General features: G+C 41.9%; 14 non-coding genes across 14 annotated transcripts; 9 read left to right on the forward strand and 5 right to left on the reverse strand.

Annotated features, from left to right (window-relative positions):
* Positions 1-2,877: 2,877 nt before the first annotated feature.
* trnas-gcu (transfer RNA serine (anticodon GCU)) lies at positions 2,878-2,959 on the forward strand. The gene has a single exon. It is a non-coding gene; the product is annotated as a tRNA-Ser (tRNA).
* A 565-nt stretch (positions 2,960-3,524) lies between these two features.
* Positions 3,525-3,598, forward strand: trnat-agu (transfer RNA threonine (anticodon AGU)). Its single transcript has one exon. It is a non-coding gene; the product is annotated as a tRNA-Thr (tRNA).
* Positions 3,599-3,873: 275 nt separating this feature from the next.
* On the forward strand, positions 3,874-3,947 carry trnai-aau (transfer RNA isoleucine (anticodon AAU)). The gene has a single exon. It is a non-coding gene; the product is annotated as a tRNA-Ile (tRNA).
* Positions 3,948-5,036: 1,089 nt separating this feature from the next.
* On the reverse strand, positions 5,037-5,108 carry trnap-ugg (transfer RNA proline (anticodon UGG)). Its single transcript has one exon. It is a non-coding gene; the product is annotated as a tRNA-Pro (tRNA).
* Positions 5,109-5,680: 572 nt separating this feature from the next.
* trnai-aau (transfer RNA isoleucine (anticodon AAU)) lies at positions 5,681-5,754 on the forward strand. The gene has a single exon. It is a non-coding gene; the product is annotated as a tRNA-Ile (tRNA).
* Positions 5,755-6,812: 1,058 nt separating this feature from the next.
* Positions 6,813-7,003, forward strand: LOC115058438 (U2 spliceosomal RNA). Its single transcript, XR_003842085.1, has one exon. It is a non-coding gene; the product is annotated as a U2 spliceosomal RNA (small nuclear RNA).
* A 1,281-nt stretch (positions 7,004-8,284) lies between these two features.
* Positions 8,285-8,356, forward strand: trnad-guc (transfer RNA aspartic acid (anticodon GUC)). The gene has a single exon. It is a non-coding gene; the product is annotated as a tRNA-Asp (tRNA).
* A 4,786-nt stretch (positions 8,357-13,142) lies between these two features.
* On the forward strand, positions 13,143-13,216 carry trnat-agu (transfer RNA threonine (anticodon AGU)). Its single transcript has one exon. It is a non-coding gene; the product is annotated as a tRNA-Thr (tRNA).
* A 1,115-nt stretch (positions 13,217-14,331) lies between these two features.
* trnap-cgg (transfer RNA proline (anticodon CGG)) lies at positions 14,332-14,403 on the forward strand. The gene has a single exon. It is a non-coding gene; the product is annotated as a tRNA-Pro (tRNA).
* Positions 14,404-17,011: 2,608 nt separating this feature from the next.
* Positions 17,012-17,083, forward strand: trnaw-cca (transfer RNA tryptophan (anticodon CCA)). Its single transcript has one exon. It is a non-coding gene; the product is annotated as a tRNA-Trp (tRNA).
* A 28-nt stretch (positions 17,084-17,111) lies between these two features.
* On the reverse strand, positions 17,112-17,183 carry trnap-ugg (transfer RNA proline (anticodon UGG)). The gene has a single exon. It is a non-coding gene; the product is annotated as a tRNA-Pro (tRNA).
* Positions 17,184-17,701: 518 nt separating this feature from the next.
* Positions 17,702-17,773, reverse strand: trnap-ugg (transfer RNA proline (anticodon UGG)). Its single transcript has one exon. It is a non-coding gene; the product is annotated as a tRNA-Pro (tRNA).
* Positions 17,774-18,867: 1,094 nt separating this feature from the next.
* On the reverse strand, positions 18,868-18,939 carry trnap-agg (transfer RNA proline (anticodon AGG)). Its single transcript has one exon. It is a non-coding gene; the product is annotated as a tRNA-Pro (tRNA).
* A 1,237-nt stretch (positions 18,940-20,176) lies between these two features.
* On the reverse strand, positions 20,177-20,248 carry trnap-agg (transfer RNA proline (anticodon AGG)). Its single transcript has one exon. It is a non-coding gene; the product is annotated as a tRNA-Pro (tRNA).
* Positions 20,249-21,378: the final 1,130 nt, after the last annotated feature.

Raw genomic sequence — 21,378 nt, forward strand, 5'->3', positions numbered from 1 at the left:
TGCCATCACAGTTCACCTTTTATGTCTTACTTTTATTATCCTTCCCAAAATTTTATTTGATGGCACAGAGGGACCCGAGGCACTAATAAAAAAAGGAGGGGGGCCTGAAAGTGTGACTTGGTTCCCATCGTTCATATTAAAGAGCCGTTCAAGAGACTCTCTGTGATCAGGTTAGGGTTAGCTGTCATGTTTCTAAAAGCATGTCTGAGGAAACAGTGCGTCAACAAGTGTTCAAGGCAGTGAGTTGGCGCCTCTCACCACTTCCAGTTCCACTTCCAGGCCATGGAAGCAACAATGAGAAGTCATTTCCACTGTGTGCTGTGCTGAAACAGCTCAGTTGGTAGAGTCCCTGGTTCAATCCTGGATTTTAGTACCTGTGGTTTATCCTTTAGAAGACTGTCTTTTTTAATTAATGAGAGATAAAAAGCTATTTAGGAAATGTCAAGGTGCCAAACAAACCAACAGTTTCTACCAACAGTTAATTGAGGAATCAGTTGAATGAGGACAGATGTGAATTAAAGCAAAACAAATTCATCAGTAAGGATCTTTCCTAAGAGGGCCCTCAGACAAAGAAGCTGGGTCACAGCACAGCACAGAGGATTTGAACCCACAGATCCAGAAGAGACTGCAGCACAGCCTGCTATGAGCAGAGTGGAGCAGCGGAAGTGTTTTGGGCCCATAATACAGAGGTTGATGGATTGAAACCCTCCTCTGCTGTTCTAACACACTGGCTGAATGTCATTTATCACTTTCTCCAGTAATGTGTACAGTTGTCACTGTGCTCAGTGACTCAGTGATGCTGTTGGATGCTTAGAGGGCCGCCGTTCTTGAAGTGTGGGCTCCACCCCACTGGTGGGGAATAGAGACATGACAGGTGGGGCTTTGTTAATGCCTTTCTTTATGGACAGCAAAGATCAGAAATTCAAAACAAAACACCCCCACACACACAAAAAGTCATCATCAACACTTAACACAGAACAGGTCCTTTTCTTTCAGCTCACTTTTAAGTTTTACTTTAATTTTACATTTTCTTGCAAAAGAAAAAAAAAACACAGAAGCACACATTCACCGTATAAGAAGTGGAGACGGTTTGGCTCCATCACTGACATCCCTGTTCCCCTGTTGGGGAAGTTACTTTAAAATGGAATGAGTTACAGATTACTAATCACTGTAAAAGGGATGAAACAGAACTATTTCATTCCTTCAAAACGCGATAAGATAAATATATTCAACCACTTTTTGATTCATTTTATTCCATTCAGAAAGTAAAAATAATATATTTTATGACATCGTTACACACAGTGACATATTTCAAGTGTTTATTTCTATTAATATTGATCATTGTGACCTCCAGCTGATGAAAACCCAAAAGTAGTTTATTTCAACAACATTTGACTTCACCCACAGAACTGCTGGGATTTAAACAGAGAGACTCCTGTGTCCTTTTAATTGAACTGAACTTCTGCAGTTACATGAGGACCCAGTCAAGTCCTGGTATGCTGATGAAACTGTGAAGTTAATATGGCCTTATCTCAACAAAGAGGCACTGGTGGGATTTGAACCCAGGATCTCTAGACAGGCACTTTGACCAACTAAGCCACAGCACCACACTGAAGTGCAAAGATGTACAGAGGATCTGAAAATATCGCAATATAAGTGGCTGACCATCATGACTGCTAGCAAAGTTTGTCTCCTGTGAAAAGCAGTCAATCACCAATTTCCCTTCTCCTCAGCACAGCATGAGCCACAAAGTTACTGTTGCTTCACTTTACAAGATACTGCAAATAACACAACCAGCCAACCTCACACAGCTCCATATCATAACAACAACGAAAAAATACAGGTTCTGAGGTTATTCTGAGATGGAGAAATACTGAGTATCTGGTTCCAGAACAGCGGACAGGAGTCTGTTCAATCAACATTTAGGATAATTCTAGCTGGAACTGCAGACTGGAACATCATAGAGTACTTCAAAAAGTACTTTGCATTTTAAACATAACAGCTGAAGAAGGGGACATTTTACTTCTAAATCCCTCCTGATAGCCAGCAGGAGCTTCACTTGGACTTTGCTCACACTTCTGGAATATCCAGGCAGGGAAGGTTTCAGCTGCTGTCTTGTTGTTTTTACAATACTTAACTACAATACATAAGTCAGGAAACTGTGACAAAGCTTTTGAAATTCCTTCCACCTGCCACCAACAAAATGTTCATGAAATATGCCAAACTTTAAAATTTAAAATGTGATGAAGTAACAGTAATGAAGTAACATAGTTTGTTCGCAGTTGTGAACCATGACACAACTGAACATCTTCTTTTCTCACCTATTTTGCTTCATCTGCTTTTTAGTGTCCAGGACACAGAGGAAGAGGACGTCTCCACATGCACACTTGTTCTTGATGTTTTCACTTACTGTTAAATTAAAAAAATACAATTTTTATTCATCCAAGTGTAAGTAGTTGTTATGTAATATATATTATATATATACATGCATAAAACAACTTTGTCCCCAAACACACCTTACAGCAGGAGAGGTGAAAGAAAAGCAGTTTCTGTCAGAAGTGGGATTTGAATCCACACATCAAGGGGAGGTTTTTCACTCAGACAGCTGTTTGCCACTGTTGGTTGAGGGCGTTCCTCCTTCCTGTTTCTCCAGCATTCTGGGGCTGAGGGGCTCACAGTGGATGGAGTGGATGGATCTGCATCCATCAGAGAATGTCTCTCCTGGCTTGCCAATTCTGATAAGAATGCACCCAGGCGGCCCGGGTTCAACTCCCGGTATGGGAATTCTCTTGGATTACACGACAAAACTTTTTCTGTTGCAGCCTGCTATTCCAGCTAGAATTATCCTAAATATCTGCCTTTGAAGCCATCAAACATGACGAGGTGGCTGAGTGGTTAAGGCGATGGACTGCTAATCCGTTGTGCTCTGCACGCGTGGGTTCGAATCCCATCCTCGTCGGTGGTTGCTTTAGTCTGTCTAAGTTGCAGCCTGCTATTCCACTTAAAATTATCTATCCAGTCAGAATTATCCTCAACGTCAGCTGGTTAGAGCGTGGATCATTTCACAGGAGACAAACTTTGGGAAGATGTTGGCGACATAATATTAAAGGCTCGTCCAGGATTTGAACCCAGGACCTCTTGCACCTGAAGTGAGAATCATACCACTAGACCGAGAGTTAAAGAACGTTTCATGAAAGAATCCAGTTTGATGAAAATTGGAAATGGCTGTTTGTAGTTTATCACTTGTTAGGATCCCCGTTAGCTGTCACTGAGGCAGCAGCTACTCTTCCTGGGGTCCAAATGAAAATGCACATCTGCAGTCAAACAGGTTCACAAACCACTTTACCATCAACCTCAACTGTATACACATTACACTTCCATCACCAGATCCTCTGTATATAGATGAATGTTGCAGTGCTGCTGTGGCTTAGCTGGTCAAAGCGCCTGACTTGTGAGAGTCATGATGGTCAGCTACTTATGTTGGAATATTTTAAGATCCTCTGTACATTTCTGTGCATCAGAGTGGTGCTGTGGCTTAGTTGGTCAAAGCGCCTGTCTAGTAAACAGGAGATCCTGGGTTCAAATCCCAGCAGTACCTGTTTTAAGGTTGTTGAGATAAACTCATGTAACTTCTTCTGCAGGAGTTCCATTAAAACTCTCTGACCAATCAGGTAACTGCAGAGTCTTCATGTCTCCCTTTGGAACATCCTGACGTTTTATGGAAGAGATTAAACCAAACCAGATATTATCCAACAAAAACAGCTGAGGACAGTGCTGTGGACTTGAGCCGGTAACAGGCTGAATGATTTCACAGCCAATGCTGTCAGCTGGTTAAAGATTTGTAAAAATAAGCCAACAAAACACTTTCACACCGGCCGGTTAGCTCAGCTGGTTAGAGCGTGGTGCTAATAACGCCAAGGTCATGGGTTCAGTCCCCATCCTGGCCACAAGCAGCATCTCAGACCTTGATGTTGCTCTCTCCATAGACTTCAATGCAGTCTGAAGTCTTTTTCCAACCAGTGGAACTGCCCCCTGGTGGTCATTAGAAGTGCAGCTTAACTTATCAGATACAACAATAACACAAAGTTACAATGATCAGAGCAAAGACTGCAGATTGATCATTTCCTTTGTAACAGTTCAGTGATTAGTTTCCAGCTGGCATTGTTCACCATGCAGGGGATGTAGCTCAGTGGTAGAGTGCATGCTTTGCCTGTATGAGGCCCTGCGTTCAATCCCCGCCATCTCCAGCGTTGATAATGAAGCACAGGAAGTACTTATCTTGTGCAACACCCTGATCTCTCAACTATCCACTCAGCTTGACTCATGACGAGGTGTCATATCTAGCTGTTATATCTATAACATTTAACATTATGAAAGATCAGGAAAGTTAACAGCCAAACACACTGGCTCATTGCCCCACAGAGACTTAATGACGAGCAGCTGTAGTTACACTATTTAAACCTCAGCTAGTTTCATGTTGTTTCAAAAAACACAGACTGTTATGTGTATTTCATTTAATATGTTTTGATGCGTTTCAACTCCTACAGTTGGGTGCGTATGAGAGACTGTGGTGCAATGGTAGCGCGTCTGACTCCAGATCAGAAGGTTGTGTGTTCAACTCACGTCAGGGTCAGATCACCCGTTTGCACTTTTGGTAAACGCTCACATCCTCTGTGGTGCAGCAGGACGTGTTTTTCTGATGATCCATTTAATTTCTTCACATCACATTTCACATCACTATTTCCCATTATTTTAGATGGACACACATCACCATTTGATTTTATTTCAGTTTATTTTGAACAATATAAAAAAAAACAAAACCCAAAAGTCAGCAAGTTTTATCAATGATATGGAGGGTGGAGGGTTTAGAAAGTAGTTAGAAAGTCACAAATGTTACCTTAAAGGGCATATTGCAGGTTAAGGGCCACATTGAATCAATGTTTAAAAAAATAATATTGGAAATGTTTTGCTGGAAAGTGAAGGAGGTAAAATGTCCACTGCAGAAGCGGGGCAGATCATTGGACATGTCATATGAAGGGCTCGTCCGGGATTTGAACCCGGGACCTCTCACACCCAAAGCGAGAATCATACCCCTAGACCAACAAGCCCTTGATAAGGCTTTTTCAATTTTTGAAAAAATGTTACTTTTCATTCTGATCTTTATTCAAGCGTTCTTTATTGACAAGAAAGATCCAACATTAAGAACAGAACAGCTACACACAAACAAAATAATGATGAACAGCCCTTCAAGAAGGGGGACCAGAGGGTGTGTGCCAACTACAGGGTCATCATGAACCTCTGTTTTGGGTGGTGGTTGGATGTTATTGGCTTTTCTTAATCCATATCAAACTAAATAATGGCAATAAAGGTTAAATAAATAAAAGGTTGCAGACCCCTGATCGAGGGGTATGATTCTGACTTTGGGTGCAAGAGGTTCTGTGTGTAAATCCCAGAGGAGCCCCTAATATGATGTGTCCATTGTCTGCAGTTCCACTATTCAAGTGTCAGTAAGTTAGACAACATGAATTCAGGAAGGCTTCTCTGACTTCAACAGGTTGTGTTCAATGTGCTCTAACTGCTTATAAATGTCTCACTGGATCAAAAGCTTTGAGCTACGATAGGCTATGTAATTATTTAAGATTGATTTGTGAAAATAAGCCAAAAAAAATACTGTCACACAGGCCGGTTAGCTCAGCTGGTTAGAGCGTGGTGCTAATAACGCCAAGGTCATGGGTTCAATCCCCATACTGGCCACAAGCAGCATCTCAGAACTTGTTGTTGTTCTCTCCATATACTTCAATGCAGCCAGAAGTCTTTTTTCCAACCAGTGGAACTGCCCCCTGGTGGTCATTAGAAGTGCAGCTTAACTTATCAGATACAAAGTTACAATGATCAGAGCAAAGTCTGCAGATTGATCATTTCCAGTTTAGTTAACAGTTTAGTGATTAGTATATCATTACAGATGTGACACAGGAAACGATCATCACAATGTTTAAATCGAAAAATTGTCTGCTCTGACAAATGTACTTTTCTGTCTTAAAAAGCAATTTTCCGGCAATAACTTAGTGGAAGTGTGACGTAGTCACCAGATTTTACTCTGTTCTGAAGTATTGCTTGCTGAATGTGGTGACGTCATTTGGAGTGTTTTCATTGATCCGATTCTGAGTGTTACATCCCGTGTTACTTTAGTAACACTGCCATGTTTGAGTCGAAATAAATTCAGTGACTCTTTAAAATGATCGCGGTACGGATGCTAATCCCGTTAGCCGGTCTATGGCGTTTTCTATTGCATGTTAGCATTAAACGGACATAACGGACTTTATGTTAAGATAAAATGATGGCAGTAATGCTGGATTAAAATAACTTTGAATGCCATTTTAAATATCTGGATGTTCAGTCATTTGTGCTTTTATTCTGTGGATAACAAAGATATTCTTTCATTTTATTCAGTCCAGTCGAGGAGAGCCGAATCTTCAGAAAATCCGTGCAGACAGGGGGGTTATTTTGATGGACACACCATGAGGCCAATCACATGAGAGGACAAACTGATGTTTTCACAATAATATTCAGCTGGTAAACTGACATAGATATGAAGTTTTACAGGTGACCAAGAAGAGACGTTTTCTTTGCTCTACAACGTAACTTTGTGAAAATAACATGTCTGTGGTTGTTTTCTGATCCCTCCTTCGTTTCTTCATGTCTTCTGTTTGTGTCTCTCTCTCGGAGTGATGTTGTTACTGAAGCCGACTCTGACCCCTCACTGAGCGGGTCGGTGCGGAGAAACACTCCGTTACCTCCGACAGCTGAGCGGTATCGCTTCTCGGCCTTTTGGCTAAGATCAAGTGTAGTATCTGTTCTTATCAGTTTAATATCTGATACGTCCCCTACCCGGGGACCATATATTAAATAGATTTTTGGAACAGGGAGATGGAATAGGGGCTTGCTCCGTCCACTCCACGCATCGACCTGGTATTGCAGTATCTCCAGGAACGGTGCACTCCCTCTGTGTGTTCAATACAAGTCCTGTTCAGCTCAACATCACCTTAAACACATGATGTTGTCTTCATGTGTGTAACGCTGAGTGTACAGAGTGTTCATGTTCAGTTTATGGTTTTAGAATCAGTGATGCATTCATGTAGAAACATCAGTTTAATGTTGCTGATTTCATCAGGTTATATTCTGCTGACCAGACTGAATCAATAAAGTTTTGTTTCAACACGTCATCGTTTAAATGTTGGTTGTATTTTGCATTTGTCAGCTGAATCCACAGAGTGACTGAAATGATGAAGTAAATCCAGGAAAGGAAAAACATTTGGCTCTGAATCTCAATGTAGATTTGAACAAAGAGCTCCAGCTGAAGAAAACAATGCTGTCTGTTTCCAGATGATGAAGAACTCAGTTCTCAGTTGATGCTCAGTTATCTCCATCTAGTGGACAGATGGTAGAAGTTGATTCCTGAAAAGAGGAAGTGACTTTTCCTCAGATCAAACTGTTGAAGGAGAACGAGCAGCTTCTTCCTCACTGACTCACTCAACCTCTGTCTCCTGGGTTTGGATTTAGGTCTGGGTCTGGGTCTGGGTCTAAGACCAGGTGGGCCTGCTCAGAGTCTCTGTGTTGGATGTGAGCTGCTGAAATCTCTGAACACCATGACACAGATAATATCAGTCTGATGTGTCATCTGTGATCCAGATGTTGTCAGCAACAAACAGATGTTCCTGACAGAAGCTGTGCTGATTCACTTCAACCAGCACATGAGCCTCTTTCTCAGGAACACACACAGAAAAATAAGATTTCCTATTCCAACAATATACGTGATGTCCTTGTGTATGAATGAATGTTTCACTGATGCAGATTTTTACAGAACAACATCAACAACTAATAACTCCACAACGAGACTGTGTGACGTCACTGGAGATCAAAGGCATTTCCTGTCTTTCATTGATCTCCCACGCGACACAGATGAATACGTCACACTATCTCACGTTCGCTTCAAATGGATGAGCGCATGCGCACAAAGTCGCACAGAAATGTCCCTGGACTGATCATTGTAACTTTGTGTTATTGTTGTATCTGATAAGTTAAGGACCATAAACTTTCTATAAAAGTGGATGTGCTGGTTTAAAAGAACTGAGACTTCCACCTGCAGTCTATCTAATGACCACCAGGGGGCTCCACTGGTTGGAAAATAAAGTCAGAGTGTATTGAAGTCTGTGGGGTTTCATAACAAAAGCAAAAGCAGTGAAAGCTCCTTGATGGTCACATATGTCTCAGGGGACATGTGGGATCCTCGTTAGTATAGTGGACAGTATCTCCGCCTGTCACGCGGAAGACCGGGGTTCGATTCCCCGACGGGGAGAGCACGTGTGTTTTTCTATAATATGTCATTAACCAGAGTGATAGAAATAAACACAACTGCCACACTCGCATGGCATAATAGTATAATTCCCTCAGTGGACTCTGGGGAAAAAGAGCTGGAAGCTGTACTTGCTCACAACAATGAAGGTGCCCTGTCCTTTGAGGAGGAAACTATCCAGGCTGGAGAATGCTGAGTGATGGGAGTGTTGTTGTGGCCGAGTGGTTAAGGTGATGGACTAGAAATCCATTGGGGTTTACACATTACTGGAAAAAAGTGATAAATGACATTCTCCATGTTTTCCTGTAAATCGGTGCTGCTGAAAAACTCCTGACATCTTCCAGCTAAATGATGAGACATTCAGTGTGTTAGAATAGCAGAGGATGGTATCAATCCATCGACCTCTGGGTTATGGGCCCAGCACGCTTCCACTGCACTGCTGGTAATAATTTACACACAGCACATTCAGGACATTAATGTGACAGTTTATTTTAAGCTAAAGAAACTTTGGTAAGAGTCATGATGGTCAGCCACGTACATTGGGGGTATTTTAAGATCCAAAATATATCCTTGTACATCAGAGTACAGGGATGAATAGAATAGGCCGTGACAAACAGGAGGAAATGCTCCTTTTCATTCATCCTTTCTTTATGGACTACAAAGATCTGACATTCAAAAACACCCACACAACACCCTGAGACATCATGAGCAAACACCAGCTGCTGTTTTTACCCAGGTGGCTGCTACATGCAGTGAAGCAGTGCTTTGCTCTCAGTGGAGCTCCTGCTCATCACTACCTGTATTACAGCTTTTGCTTGCAGTTTCTGGACAAGACAAAGTGGTTGTTGCTGTGTTGAGCAGATGGAAATGTGGTGATTGACAGCTTCTCACAGGAGACAAACTTTGGGAAGATATTGGCGACATAACACTAGAACTTTCAGAAAGAGGCATGCTCATGGTAGGTACATTGAGAGGACATCCCCAAGTTACCAGATAATTTGAACCTGACGTGCACAGCCTTCTCATCTGGAGTGAGACACGCTACCATTGCACCACAGAGTCTTCTTCTAACACAGTTCATTAAGTTCATTAACAAAATTAAACTGTCACCATAAGGCCTTGTAGACCTACAAACTTGGAGAGCACCAGCACTGATCCCAACAGAATTTTAACACAGAGCCTTCAGATGTGCAGTCAGCCTTACTGGAATTCAGATATATTTTTTACCTGTTGACTTTATCATATCATCATTATCATTTGACGTTATGAACCCCAGACTCTTCAACTTAATGTATTGTATATCCCCTCCTCCTGCTCTCAAAATAGTAGTCAAAATAATTTCATAAAGAGTTTGGTCTAGACCTTCTGTATTTGATCAGGGCTTTGCTGTAACTTCATTATGATGTTTTGAAGTGTGGTTTAAAAAATGGGGGTGGGGGCAAAACACTGGGAGATTTTTGGTTTTAAGTGGCATTCAATGGCTGTTGTTTTGTCATCACGTATATGTTTGTGTTCAGTTAGTAATTTGGTAGAATGACTACACTGAGGGGATACTTGAGCTAGATCCATATGTCAGGATGGCCGAGTGGTCTAAGGCGCCAGACGCAAGGTTAGCTCCTTCCTGCACTAAAGGGCATTCTGGTCTCTGAATGGAGACGTGGGTTCAAATCCCACTCCTGACAAAAACTTTTGTAAAATATGTGAACCAAACTCTTCCAAAGATGATGGTGCAAAATCATCTCTAGTGTGAATACGGTGGAACACTGAAGATCTTCCCTCTTCAGCTAGTGCAGCTTCAGCATGGCATTGCTACTATTGTAATGATGTCATCTTCAAATACTACAGACTTTGGATAGTGAACCTCCTACCTGGTACACCCCGCAGGTGCATGATAACTTATTTATGTCACGGGGTCAATCACCATCGTCCTGAAAGTGCTGTGTGTAAATAATGAGGTTCATCAAAACAAAGTCAGAACCAGAGCTCAGGCTGTTGGTACACAAACAAAGAAAGGCATACTTGTGGATTCACAAGATTATATCAGGATCTGACCTTTTCCTGTTCCATCAGTAACCATCAAAGGAGATGCTGATTCTGTGATGTCACAAAGGTTCTAATGACATCACAGAGATCAAAGACTCCTCCCACTTTTTCTCATGACCTCCACAGTAGAGTGCACTCTGTTAATGAAGCTCAAAAGACAATCATGGTTCTGCCATACAGCTTTTGCTTGCAGTCTCTGGACTAGAGAAACAGTTGTTTAGTGTTTGTTGCTGTGTTGAGCAGATGGAAATTTGGTGATTGCCCTTTTTTAACAGGAGACAAACTTTGGTAAGAGTCATGATGGGACCTCTTGCACGCAAAGCGAGAATCATACCTCTAGACCAACGAGCCATTAGCTGCAAGTACTTGTCTGTGTAACGTAGCTGAGTTATATGTAACAAACTTAAGTTTCCAATGAGGAGTCTGCTGTCTATTCAACGTGCTGCAGCTGTCACATTCATGCAGCTTGTGTAGAAACAGTTTATTCCATCAGAGCCATCAAATCCAGCATGCAGGGGATGTAGTTCAGTGGTAGCTCAAGCTTCCTTTGAAGCTGCTAGCTATGTCGCCAATATCAGTGCCTGACCATCCAACTCAGCCTGTACATATGATTCAGTCACAGCTAAGTTATCTTTAGTCCAACAACTGCTGTCCATTTCTACCACAGGGAGCCACAGGCTTTAGAGTTTTCAGTTGTCAGAATTCAGAGACCAGAATTCCCCACTTCACAGGAAGTAGCGTAACTTAAGTCTGGCGCCTTAGACCACTCGGCCATCCCATCCCATCACTATATATCCCATCACAATAAGCTTCCCTTTCCCTGAGACAACTACAGGGTGTAACAGATGTACAGCTGTGGTGAGGACGGGTTACAGGTCTGTAGCTGGAGGACTTTGGCACCATGGGCCTGAGATCTACAGGATTTCGGGATCTCAGGATTTCTGGAAGGAAAACAAACTTAAAACACAAAGTTAAATTGTAGACTCACAGAGACTTCTGAAATGTTTCATAAATAGACTGAACAGGTGAGGGCTTTGGGACGGGGCTCACTGCAGCATCTGCTGTTGATAGCTGCAGAGTGATGTGCGCTTTCCTGTCAGTTCCTCCACAAAAGTCTCCATTAACTCCAGGAACAATCACAAAATGTAATTAAAAGGACACAAAGTTGGCCACACCGTTGACAGTGATTGAAGATTATGTTCAACTGGTGTCTTGTCAGGATACTTCAAGTAACACAGACAGCAAACTTCACACAGCTACATGTGGTTCCATGGTGTCATCGTTAGCACTCTGGACTTTAAATCTGTCATTCATAACATATTTAGATTTAGTTAAACTCTTTGAGTTTAGTTTAGTTTTGAGTTCCAGCCAGTGACGTTAGTGATCAGAGACAGCTGGACATGGCAGGTTTCAATCTTGGTGAAGTCCCTTCGAGGAACAGAGGGAACATCATCCTGTTGTTGATGAATAGTCCTGATTGGTGGTTTTTCTGTCATTTCTTGTGGTTGTCCTGCAGATTTGGTTTTCTGACTGTACTATAAATGTTGTAATGTATGATCAATGCTCTGTGTGAGATCTTTGATGACTGAGAAGTTCTCCCATTGTGTTATGTTGCCAATATCAGTGCCTGACCATCATGACTCTTACTCTAAACTACTGTTTCTCTAGTCCAGAGACTGCAAGTAAAAGCTGTAATACAGGAAGTTATTATTACCATATCTCCAAAGAACTAAACTCTTGTGTAGAAAAAAAACTAAAATCTTCTGTTAAGAAGAGGGCTCGTCCAATTATACACCAATCAGAAGCCTGAGTAGCTCAGTCAGTAGAGCATCAGACTTTTAACCACTAACCCACTAACCCTTTAGTGGTTCACATTATAGACTCCACAGCAGTGATAGGTGACACTGATCTATGAAATAATGAAACCATGAGTCTTCCACAAGCCATGTTGCCAAAGTCCAGATCTGAGGGTCCAGCGTTCAAGGCCTGTTTGTGCAGGAAAGTTCTTGAGTCTGGTGCCTAAGACCTTTCGTCCATCCTCAGAATCACAATTGCCTTTAATGTCATTGTAATTTACATTACAAGAATTATATTCACAACAATGGAATGTGTCATTGGCTGATATTGCATGATGTTGTTGCACGGTCCTGTGTTTAGCAGAAGGAAATTGGTGAGTGCCTTTTGATGGGGGAAAAAATTGGTAAGAGTCATGAGAGTGAGGCACTTCTGTTGGCTACAAGACATTATGGGCTCGACTGGGATTTCGACCCCAGGACACCTCCTGTACTACACCTTTTACCTGCAGTCTGTGAACAAGAGAAACTGTAATTTTGTGTTTAGCAGAAGGAAATTTGGTGATTGACCACTTTTCACAGGAGACACAAATTAAGGCATTTATGATTGCAACATGGCATGACATTCATTGATTGATTATTAATGATCAGCTCAGAACCAAACAGTGTATCTTTCATCCAAAGACACACTCCACTCTCCACACAGGAGGTGTTTCAGGTGTCTGTTTGTACACAAGCTGCATGAATGTGACACAGAGCTCATGTTTATATTTATAAAAGTATTTTTCTTTAGTTTTACAATCAGTTATTGTGTCTGGAGCTCTGACTGTTGCCAAAAGTGCAGGTGACCTGTGGCTTAGCTGGTCAAAGCACCTGTCTTGTAAGAGTCGTGATGGTCAGTTACTTATGTTGGAATATTTTAAGATCCTCTGTACATTTCTGTGCATCAGAGTGGTGCTGTGGCTTAGTTGGTCAAAGCGCCTGTCTAGTAAACAGGAGATCCTGGGTTCAAATCCCAGCAGTTCCTATTTTAAGGTTGTTGAGATAAACTCATGTAACTTCTTCTGCAGGAGTTCCATTAAAACTCTCTGACCAATCAGGTAACTGCAGAGTCTTCATGTCTCCCTTTGGAACATCCTGACGTTTTGTGGATGCATCCTCGCTGTGAACAAAAGTTATAGAAGCCAGTGAAAGACGATACCAACACCAGGTGGGCTGAAATGAGAAACATCACAGTCAACCAGAGTTCGTGCTTGTGTATGAAAACATGTAGGTTTGGCAGGGGGCACCCAGATTTGAACTGAATGAAATAATTTCTATCTGTGAAAAAAATCCCATTTGTAAAAAGATGCCACACAGTAATTGCATATGATTAGACATTTTAAGGACTTAAAATGGTGTAATGGTTAGCACTGTGTACTTTGAATCCACTGATCTGAGTTCAGCTCTCAGTGGAACCTCTGCCATCTGATTTAGTGTGAGAGGGATTGAGAACAACCTTCACCTATATAACATGTGAATAACATGCACCCACCACCCAAAACAGAGAGGAGGCTTCATCAGATGGTTTTTCTTTCCCCCTTCTGCAGCAGCTCAGAGCCTCTGTGGTTAGGTAAAGATCCAAAGAGGAATAAATGGTCAAATTACCTTCTGTGTGGAGAAACTGTCAGAGTTGTCATGAGCCACAAAACTACTGTTGCTTCACTTTACAAGATACTGCAAATAACACAACCAGCCAACCTCACACAGCTCCATATAATAAGGGTTAGCTCCCCTGACGACTGCAAGGCAAGGGAACTCTGAGTATCCAGTTCCAGAACAGCAGACAGCAGTTGGCTCAATCAACATTTATGATAATTCTAGCTGGAACTGCAGACTGGAAGATGGAGAAATCAATGTGGCGCAATCGGTCAGCGCGTTTGGCTGTTAACTGAAAGGTTGGTGGTTCGAGCCCACCCAGGGACGTACTTCGTTTTTAAGCTGATTACTGCCACTACATGTTGATGTTACGGCAGTTGCACTGCCCCTTTCCTCTACTTTGGTTTCACCAGAACCATTAAATATGCTATAACCTGCCCAACCACAAAGGGACTCAAACCCCCAGTCTTCTGATCCGAAGTCAGACGCCTTGTCGCCTTGTCCTGCTCGTTGGTCTAGGGGTATGATTCTCGCTTCGGGTGCGAGAGGTCCCGGGTTCAAATCCCGGACGAGCCCGTTGTCATGTTGCGTAAGACGGTAATCTTTAAGGTGGAGTCAGAGACATATTACAACATAACAGTGCAGAAGAAGGAAGGGAGTTGATATATTTAGACTTCTTCATTTTTAAATTGCAAAACTTGCTTAAACTCAACTCTCCTCCATTTAAACTCTGTGAAAAACAACAACATGCCCAAACAAATTCCGCATGGCCAAATCCACCAGGGCTTGCATTAACCGAGAATTCTCCGTCAATTATTGGCTAATTGGCTAATAAATTGGCTTTTATTTTGAAATGCTTGTATGGTGCGACTGCTCTTGTTCTTTCTACAGCTCAAAGCGTCAAGGAGTTGAAACACAGCATAATGATGAAAATAGACAGTCTGTATTTTTTGGGAATTTTTAGGAACATTTCTAGTCTGCATCAAGATGATCTGCCAGTGAGACGGCCTGAAAAATAAAACACATGGTGTTAAAGATTTCCTTGTGAGGTCAATAGCACAGCTTCTTAAGTCACAATCTGTGGAACATGCAAAACAACTTCTACGTACCATCGCGACTGACTCTGACTCTTCTGAAGCACCAGCATCAGGGGAAGTTCTGCTGCTGTTGAAGCAGAGTTCAAAAACATGAAAAATGGGCTTTTCAAACATGAAAACCTACCCATTCGTGCCAACCAATATTTCCTTCATTGAGGGAAACATGAGGATTCGTTCTGCAAAACAAAAACGTTAAATGGATGATGTAGCTGATGCAACAACTGTCATAGGACCTGACCCTGACTCCACTACTTCCCAGAATGCTCACCCTGGTGAGGAGGCTGATGAAGCTCCAAACAGTCCTCCAATGGATGACAATGCTGTTGAAAACTGAAGAGGCTTTGTAGTTCCAGCCAAAAGAAAGGAAGATGAGTTCTGATCTCTCTGCTTGTCAAGGGGCATCTGTTAAAAACGGAAACCATCAACAGCCTGTTAAACTTTGCAAATCGAAAGTCTCCGTGCTCATCACTCGTGCGTTTGATGCGGTTGTTCTTTTTGTGACAGCTTTTCTTTGAAAAGGTTGTTAGCAGCAACAAATGTGACAACCAATTCATCAAGCTGGTGAAAACAATAACAACACAGGGTGTGACCAAACAGGTGTATTCACAGAGGGCAGAACTGCTGAAGGAAAACTGTCCACCTGACCGCTGCTGCTCTCCAAATTGATGCACAATGCCAGGCTGCCATCCACAGTTCATCACTTTCATTTTCTCAACATGTCTCTGTGGTGCAATGTATAATGTGTTTGGCTGTTATCTGAAAGGATGGTGGTTCAAGCCCACCCAGGGATGTTCTTTGTTTAAACTCCTTTGTGGACAGGATCTCTGCCTGTCTTGTGGAAGACTGGGATTTCAATTCCTGAATGTCAGAAACTCAGTGCTGCTTGTAGTATAAAACACAGCTGCTCTACATGAACAGTGGTCACCTCCTGTCTGTAGGCAGACTCATCACCATGCTGGATGAGGCCGATGAAAGGAAAGACCTCCTTCGAGCCGGCGTTGAACCAGCGACCTAAGGATTTCAGCTGTAAGCCTCTACAGTCCTCCCCTCGACCAACTGAGCTATCGAAGGGAGACGTTAGTGCGTTTGTCTTCTTGTCTTCTTTGACTAATATTTACAGATTTGACAACATTACTTCACAAATCCAGCCACGTCTGAGTTAGCACAACTAGTTTCATTATAAATTCTGAATGCCACCAAAACAAAAATCACAGATTCAAATTAAATCAGATTCATTCATATATATTGACAAATCTTACCAAAGTTGAATCACACTGAGTAACAAAAGGTCGTTGTCTCGTTGGAGGGGATCATCGGCATCGGAGTGAAAATTAGTTCCACAACTGAATCATTTGGGCAAAAGTTGAACAATATGGAGACTTTACTTGGGACAGTTGTCATTGGAAGCTTGTTCACTTTTTCACATTTCAGGATTCCTGATCCAACAAACATTTGGCTCCTGGCCCAGTTTGGTTCTTTCTTCTGTCAGCAGAACTCAAAGTTATCTGGCATGGCCATGATTGTCTTTGGAGCTTCATTATCAGTGTGAACACATCACAGAATATTTTTTTTTTTTTTGCTACACTGTGCAAAGTTTATTAAGTTCATTCCAGGAGTAATCCACAGACAGCCAGATGCTCCAGCGGAGGCTTGAACTCACAACCTCAGCATCTCTCTGCAGGTTCCTGTCCACCATCCTTTCAGTTAGCAGCCAAACACACTGGCTCATTGCCCCACAGAGACTTAATGACCAGCAGCTGTAGTTACACTATTTAAACCTCAGCTAGTTACATGTTGGTTCAAACTGATGTTAAGATATTTGACTCTAGCAGTCATTGTTGGTCGATGTATGCTGGATAAGAGAAAGTAGATTAAACACAGCACGTCTCTCAGTGGGCTCCAAAAGACCACTGAGCCATCCTGACATGTGTGTCCAGCTGCCAGTCTCTGATGAGGAACTGCAAAAAATCCTCCAAAAAATTGACAAAAACACAGACTGTTATGTGTATTTCCTTCTTCAAATCTTTACTTTAGTCATTTAATATGTTTTGCTGCATTTCAACTCCTACAGTTGTGCGCTTCTGAGAGACTCTGTGGCGCAATGGTAGCGCATCTGACTCCAGATCAGAAGGTTGCGTGTTCAACTCATGTCAGGGTCAGGTCATCTGATTGGACATGTCATATGAAGGGCTCGTCCGGGATTTGAACCCAGGACCTCTCGCACCCAAAGCAAGAATCATACCCCTAAACCAACAAGCCATTGATAAGGTTTTTTAAATTATTGAAAAAATTTTACTTTTCATTCTGATCTTTATTCAAGTGGTCCAGCATTCCAGATCAGAAGGTTGCGTGTTCAACTCACGTCAGGGTCAGATCATCTGTTCGCACTTTTGGTAAACGCTCACATACTCTGTGGTGCAGCAGGACGTGTTTTTCTGATGATCCATTTAATTTCTTCACATCACATTTCACATCACTATTTCCCATTATTTTAGATGGACACACATCACCATTTGATTTTATTTCAGTTTATTTTGAACAATATATATAAAAAAAAAAACCCCAAAAGTCAGCAAGTTTTATCAATGATATGGAGGGTGGAGGGTTAAGAAAGTAGGTAGAAAGTCACAAATGTTACCTTAAAGGGCATATTGCAGGTTAAGGACCACATTGAATCAATGTTTAAAAAAATAATATTGGAAATGTTTTGCTGGAAAGTGAAGGAGGTAAAATGTCCACAGCAGAAGGGGGGCAGATCATTGGACACGTCATATGAAGGGCTCGTCCGGGATTTGAACCCGGGACCTCTCGCACCCAAAGCGAGAATCATACCCCTAGACCAACGAGCCCTTGATAAAGTTTTTTAATTATTGAAAAAATTTTACTTTTCATTCAGATCTTTATTCAAGCATTCTTTATTGACAAGAAAGATCCAACATTAAGAACAGAACAGCTACACACAAACAAAATAATGATGAAGAGCCCTTCAAGAAGGGGGACCAGAGGGTGTGTGCCAACTACAGGGTCATCATGAACCTCTGTTTTGGGTGGTGGTTGGATGTTATTGGTTTTTCTTAATCAATATCAAACTAAATAATGGCAATAAAGGTTAAATAAATAAAGGTTGCAGACCCCTGATCGAGGGGTATGATTCTGACTTTGGGTGCAAGAGGTTCTGTGTGTAAATCCCAGAGGAGCCCCTCATATGATGTGTCCGCTGTCTGCAGTTCCACTATTCAAGTGTCAGTAAGTTAGACAACATGAATTCAGGAAGGCTTCTCTGACTTCAACAGGTTCTGTTCAATGTGCTCTAACTGCTTATAAATGTCTCACTGGATCAAAAGCTTTGAGCTACAATAGGCTATGTAATACATTTTAAATGCCATAAATGTCCTGCTGTCAATGGCTCGTTGGTCTAGGGGTCTGATTCTCGCTTTGGGTGCGAGAGGTCTGACTGGAACTTTTCCTGTTGCAGCCTGCTATTCCTGCTAGAATTATCCTAAATATCTGCCTTTAAGGACATCGTGAACTAGCAGACAATTGGTCACCTGCCAAGATAAAAATATATATAATCACGCTGTGCACGTGCAAATGAAGATCATTATATGCATCATAATCATGGACCAGTAAAGATGGTGACAGATAGAACATCATGTTATGTCAGCACCACAAAAGTAGTACAAAGAAGTACCAAGATGTACAGAGGATCTGAAAATATTGTAAAGTAAGTGGGTGACCATCATCTAACCCTCCTACCAAAGTTTGTCTCCTGTGAAAAGCAGTCAATCACCAATATCCCTTCTCCTCAGCACAGCATGAGCCACAAAACTACCATTGCTCTTGCTTCAGTTGCCAAGATACTGCAACTAACAACCAGACAGCAAACCTCACACAGCTCCATAGTGTAACAGTTAGCACCCTTATTGACTGTAAGGCAACAGATGGGCTCATCTGGGATTTGAACCTGGGACCTCTCGCACCCTAAGCGAGAATCATACCCCTAGACCAACGAGCCATGTGGACTGTGGAGTTCGTGACAGAAAAGTGGGAGGAGTCTTTCATCCCTTTGATGTCATTAGAACCTTTGTGACATCAATGACGGAGAATTCTTGGTTAATGCAAGCCCTGGTGGATTTGGCCATGCATCACAGAGTTTAAATGGAGGAGAGTTGAGTTTAAGCAAGTTTTGCAATTTAAAAATGAAGAAGTCTAAATATATCAACTCCCTTCCTTCTTCTGCACTGTTATGTTCTAATATGTCTCTGACTCCACCTTAAACTTTGCTGTCTTACTGTGCTATGCAACATGACAACGGGCTCGTCTGGCATTTGAACCTGGGACCTCTCACACCCAAAGCGAGAATCATACCCCTAGTCCAACAAGCCCTGTACAGCAGGAGATTTATGGAATTTAAAATGTTCTGAGGGGGAGAACTTTTCAGTCATCAAAAAAAAAATCTCACACAGAACATTAATCATACACCACAACATTTGGCTAGGATTTGGCGCGGTCTAGCGGTCAGGATTCCTGGTTTTCACCCAGGCGGCCTGGGTTCGACTCCCGGTATGGGAAGTTGCTTTACAACAATGGACCAATGAACGTCTACCAATGATCTGCATCCTCTTTGTGTTCAAATCCCACTTCTGACAGAAATGTCTTTTCTTTCACCTCTACTGCTGTTAGGTGTGTTTGGGGACAAAGTTGTTTTATGTATATAATATGTATTACATAACAACTAATTACACTTGGATGAATTAAAATTAGATTTTTTTACTTTAACAGTAAGTGAAAACACGAAGAACAAGTGTGCATGTGGAGACGTCCTCTTCCTCTGTGTCCTGGACACTAAAAAGCAGATGAAGCAAAATAGGTGAAAACAGATGATGTTCAGTTGTTGAAATTTCTTTATTTGGACAATATGCTTTGATCATAATCATGGACCAGCAAAGATGGTGTCAGATAGAACATCATGTTATGTCAGCACCACAAAAGTAGTACAAAGAAGTACCAAGATGTACAGAGGATCTGAAAATATTGCAAAGTGGCTGACAATGATGACTCCTACCAAAGTTTGTCTCCTGTGAAAAGCAGTCAATCACCAATATCCCTTCTCCTCAGCACAGCATGAGCCACAAAACTACCATTGCTCTTGCTTCAGTTGCCAAGATACTGCAACTAACAACCAGACATCAAACCTCACACAGCTCCATAGTGTAACAGTTAGCACCCTTATTGACTGTAAGGCAACAGATGGGCTCATCTGGGATTTGAACCTGGGACCTCTCGCACCCTAAGCGAGAATCATACCCCTAGACCAACGAGCCATGTGGACTGTGGAGTTCGTGACAGAAAAGTGGGAGGAGTCTTTCATCCCTTTGATGTCATTAGAACCTTTGTGACATCAATGACGGAGAATTCTTGGTTAATGCAAGCCCTGGTGGATTTGGCCATGCATCACAGAGTTTAAATGGAGGAGAGTTGAGTTTAAGCAAGTTTTGCAATTTAAAAATGAAGAAGTCTAAATATATCAACTCCCTTCCTTCTTCTGCACTGTTATGTTCTAATATGTCTCTGACTCCACCTTAAACTTTGCTGTCTTACTGTGCTATGCAACATGACAACGGGCTCGTCTGGCATTTGAACCTGGGACCTCTCACACCCAAAGCGAGAATCATACCCCTAGTCCAACAAGCCCTGTACAGCAGGAGATTTATGGAATTTAAAATGTTCTGAGGGGGAGAACTTTTCAGTCATCAAAAAAAAAATCTCACACAGAACATTAATCATACACCACAACATTTGGCTAGGATTTGGCGCGGTCTAGCGGTCAGGATTCCTGGTTTTCACCCAGGCGGCCCGGGTTCGACTCCCGGTATGGGAAGTTGCTTTACAACAATGGACCAATGAACGTCTACCAATGATCTGCATCCTCTTTGTGTTCAAATCCCACTTCTGACAGAAATGTCTTTTCTTTCACCTCTACTGCTGTTAGGTGTGTTTGGGGACAAAGTTGTTTTATGTATATAATATGTATTACATAACAACTAATTACACTTGGATGAATTAAGTAAGTGAAAACACGAAGAACAAGTGTGCATGTGGAGACATCCTCTTCCTCTGTGTCCTGGACACTAAAAAGCAGATGAAGCAAAATAGGTGAGAACAGATGATGTTCAGTTGTTGAAATTTCTTTATTTGGACAATATGCTTTGATCATAATCATGGACCAGCAAAGATGGTGTCAGATAGAACATCATGTTATGTCAGCACCACAAAAGTAGTACAAAGAAGTACCAAGATGTACAGAGGATCTGAAAATATTGCAAAGTGGCTGACAATGATGACTCCTACCAAAGTTTGTCTCCTGTGAAAAGCAGTCAATCACCAATATCCCTTCTCCTCAGCACAGCATTCTTTCATCAAATGTTCTTTAACTCTCGGTCTAGGGGTATGA

Source organism: Echeneis naucrates, chromosome 2 (genome assembly GCF_900963305.1).
Source record: "Echeneis naucrates chromosome 2, fEcheNa1.1, whole genome shotgun sequence".
NCBI lineage: Eukaryota > Metazoa > Chordata > Actinopteri > Carangiformes > Echeneidae > Echeneis > Echeneis naucrates.